Genomic DNA, 4,805 nt, shown 5'->3' on the forward strand with positions numbered 1-4,805 from the left:
CCCACCTTCCCACCCACCTCTCACCAAACACACAAAGACACACTCTTTCCCTCCACTGATTCCACCAGTATAGCCATATTTCTCTTTCTGGTTAAATTTATACTAAATGTTTATGGTTATATAACTTAATAAATATTATTTTTTTCCAGTGTTGTCTCAACCTTTTTTTAAAAAAAAAAATTCAGATTACATGATAAATCAGGTCCTTTTTAAGATAAATATTATTTTTAGTGTTCTATTGTTTTGATGTATCATAATTTATTGGAAATAGGGTTATTTATATTTATTGTTTTTATCTTTTTAAATTTTTATAGAGACAATGTCTTGCTATCTTTATCAGTCTGGTCTTGAACTCCTGATCTCAAGTGATCCTCCTGCGTTGGCCTCCCAAAGTGCTGGGGTTACAGGCATGAGCCACTGAGCCTGGCTGTTGTTTAAAATTTTTTGTTTTTTAATGTTTTTCAAGAATGCTAATGCCTCCCTTGCCAATGCATTTTAAAATTATTATTAATATTACTTTTGATTGGCAAATCATAATTGAATTCATTTATGGGGTGCCCTGTACATTTAAGGGGTACAGTGTGATGTTTTGATATATGTATACAATGTGGAATGATTAAATCAAGCTAATTAACATATCTATCACCTCTCTTACCTATTGGCCTTTATGGAGAGACATTTGAAATTTACTTTTATTAGTTACTTTTAAATATACAGTACATTATTATTGACTATAGTCACCCTGCAGTAGATCTTAAAACCTGTTCTTTCTATCTGAAATTTTGTACGCTTTGATAAGAAACCCCCTTCTTCCCACTCCCTCAACCTCTAGTAAACCATCAGTCTACTTTCTTTTCTTTTCTTTTCTTTTTTTTTTTTTTTGATATGGTATCTCACTCTTGTTGCCCATACTGGAGTGCAGTGGCATGATCTTGGCTCACCGCAGCCTCCACCTCCCGGGTTCAAGCGATTCTCCTGCCTCAGCCTCCTGAGTAGTTGGGATTATAGGTGCACGTCACCATGCCCGGCTAATTTTTTGTAGTTTTAGTAGAAACAAGGTTCACCATGTTAGCCAGGCTGGTCTCGAACTCCTGACCTCAGGTGATCCGCCTGCCTAGGCCTCCCAAAGTGCTGGGATTACAGGCGTGAACCACCATGCCCGGCCAATCATCATTCTACTTTCTACTTCCATGAGTTCAACTTTATTTGATGCCATACATAAGTGAGATCACAGGTTACTTTTATTTTTCAGTATTATAAATAAAACTATGAACGTTTTTATGTATAACACATTTTTAGAATTTGGAATTTTTTCCTCATTTCTAGAAGTGGTATTATTAATCAAAGTTATGAAGCTTTTAAAGTTTTTTTGATATACATATCCAATTGTTATTCCAAAGATTTGTGTGAGTTTAAACCCCCCTGAGTAATGTGTGACTCTGCCCGTTTCAACAAATACCTGCCAACAATTAAAACTATTCACCAATTTTACACGTAACAAATGATAGTACCATTAAAAACTTATTTTATTATTAGTGAGATTGAATACTTTTCTACACTTTTGAATTTCCTGTTTGTCTTTTTTACCTGTTGGTATCTTAATGGGGTATTGTAAAATTTTTGGTTTGTATGAGTTTGTATGCAATTTTTTCCTCTGTTAAAGACAAAAATAGTTCTTTTAATAGTTTCTTAGTCATCTATTACATCATTATTATGTGTTATTACAAATGGTTGATGAGAAAGCAAAGCTTGCAGCATGGCAGAGAGGATCAGAGAAGAGAGATCATGGAGATATTGACTACCAGATATTTTTTTCTGAGTCTGAAAGAGAAACAAACGTTGTTTATGGGTAATCACTGTATTCTATGACAGACCACATGTGGGCTGTAACCACATCAATGTTCACCTTAAGAATTATTACTTTGTCACTCAATACCTTCTGTAAGAGTCCTGCTTCTATTGTACTAGTGGAAGAGTTAATACTCAGTAAATTAAAGATTATTGGTAACAATATCACTCATCTTGCCATTAACATGTGAAACCACCTCCAGGAAATGTTTCAGGTATAGAGTGACAGCCATTGTTTCCTTATTGTTCTTGTGGAAACTAAAACAATGAGAATTTAATGACTTTGAATAATAGAATTTTAGAGCTGGAAAAGCCTTAGAAAATGCAAATTCTCAATGTTTTTATTTTACAGTTGAGGAAACTGCAGACCTAGAAAGTTATGTGACTTGCCCTAGGTCACACAGTAAGTCAAGCTCATGTCTCTCACCCAGTTAGATATTTCTTGGGATCATAACTCAAATCAAGAGACAATAACAGAGTTTTTAGGAGGTAACAGTTGCATTACAAAAGCCTAGAAGATGAGAAAGCCTATCAATTTTTTTAGCTTGTTAGTTGAAGTATGACTTCTAAAAATGCACAAATCATGAATTATTACAATACGAATGCACTCAGGTAACCATTCTCCAGGTCAAGAAACAGAACATTACCAGGAACCCAGAAGCCTCCCTTCTGCCCACCATCTCGATTCCTTTCCTCCTTCTCACAACTAACCACTGTCTTGACTTCTAACCCCATCGTTAAGCTGTTTTGAGATTTATATAAATAGAATCACACAATGTGTATTCTTCTGTTTTTTGGCTTTCTTTCTGTGTAATAATTGCTTATGCATTCTCATTGTTATATTCCATAGAATATAAGGTATATATGAATGTACCACAATTTATTTGTTAGCTCTGCTCTTAGTGGACATTTGGATTGTTTCTAGTTTGAGGCTATGCCAAACATAAAGCTGCCGTGAACCTTCTATTCTTTTGGAAAAAATATATACACCTTTCTCTGTTAGATTGGTAATACCTAGAAGTGAAATTGCTGGGTTTTAGGGTATGCTTGTGTTCAAATTTAGTAGATACTGTCAAATGGCTTCCAAGACTATTCACAATTTAACATCCCACCAAGCTGTTTGGGAACTTCCACTGTGCTGCATCCTCACCAGTAGTGAGCATTGAAATTCTCTTTACTTTGAGTCATTCTGTGAGTGTGTGGTGGCATCTCATTTGTTTTAATTTGCTTTTTTTTTTTTTTTTTTTTTTTGAGAGAGGGTCTCACTCCTGTTGCTTAGGCTGGAGTGCAGTGACACGATCTCTGTTCGCTACAGCTTTGACTTCCTGGGCTTGGGTGATTCTCCCACCTGAGCCTCCCTAGTAGCTGGGACTACAGGTGCATGCTACCATGCCTAGCTAACTTTTTGTAGAGACAGAGTTTCGCCATGTTGCCAGGCTGGTCTCAAACTCCTGGGCTCAAGTGATCCTCCTGCCTCAGCCTCCCAAAATGCTGGGATTACAGGCGTGAGCCACTGCATCTGGCCATTTGCATTTCTCCTGATTACTAATAAAGTTGATTAATTTGCATATGTTATTGGACATCATTTGGGTATCCTCTAGTGAAATATTTGTTCAACTTTCTTACACATTTTTCTATTGGGTTATATTTTTAAATGTTGGTTTCTAGGAGTAATCTTAATATATTTTGGATATGTACCTTTGTCAAGTGTATGTGTTGCAAATATCTTCTCCCACTCTGAAATTTGATTTTTCACTCTCTTAATAGTTTTTTTTTAAGTTTGTAGTCATTTTCTGAACAGAAATTCTTAATTTTAATAGAGTCCAATTTTTCAATTTGTTTCTTCATAATTGGATGTGAAGAAGTATTTTCATGCATGAGGTATTGAAGTTATTCTCCTGTGTTGTTTACATATGTTTCACATTTATGTTGATAATAAACTTGGAATGAATTTTGTTTGTGGTATGAGATAGGCATTGTGCCTGTAATTTTATATTTGCCTATCTAGATTCATTTTTTTTCATGCTTCACCCTCTTCTCTGCTCAAGGAAGCAGACCTGTCATTTATAGGTAAGTGTGACTGATGTAGCTGAGGTGTAGGAATTTCTTTGTCTGATAGTGCTCAGGAATTAAAGTCTACTATGATAGTCCTGGTGCTAGATTCGTGACAGTTATTCCTGACAGCCCTCTAGGAAGTCTCTTCAGAAATTTCCCTATCATAATTTGTTGTTTTTGTTGTTGTTGTTTTTCTTTCTTTGCTCATGCTGTTACTGTAAGAATGCCAAACCTGGTAGAGTTTTGGCGCATACTTGGTAGTGAACAGTTATTTTTCTATGAATTAAATATAGGAAAATTCTGTATGTTCCTGTTATTCCTTTGGATATCTTTCATGAAGAAATATTTGACTATGGGCCAGGCGCAGTGGCTTACGCCTGTAATCCCAGCACTTTGGGAGGGGAAGGCAGGTAGATCATGAGGTCAGGAGTTCGAGACCAGCCTGGCCAAGATGGTTAAACCGTGTCTCTACTAAAAATAAAAAATTAGCCGGGCCTGGTGGCGGGCACCTGTAGTCCCAGCTACTCAGAAGGCTGAGGCAGAAGAATCGCTTGAACCTGGGAGGCAGAAGTTGCAGTGAGCCGAGATCATGCCATTGCACTCCAGCCTGGGCAACAAAGTGAAATTCCGTCTTGAAAAAAAAAAAAAAAGAAAATTAAAAGAAATATTTGACTATGTCAGTTGGGCAGAAAACTTCAAATATTTGGATACTTTGAGATTTCTTTGTAAATTTTAATGTTAGAGACACCCCTCAATTCAACAAAGTATCCAGTAGTTCACTGAGTCACATTTACGTTTATTTAGATTCCTTAGGCCATAATAATTTCATCCTACATTTCCACCTGGATCCATCATGGATTGCATGTCAGCTGACATTTTGAAGAAAAAACAAATACAAGAGA

This window comes from Gorilla gorilla, chromosome 7 (assembly GCF_029281585.2).
Source record: "Gorilla gorilla gorilla isolate KB3781 chromosome 7, NHGRI_mGorGor1-v2.1_pri, whole genome shotgun sequence".
Lineage (NCBI taxonomy): Eukaryota > Metazoa > Chordata > Mammalia > Primates > Hominidae > Gorilla > Gorilla gorilla.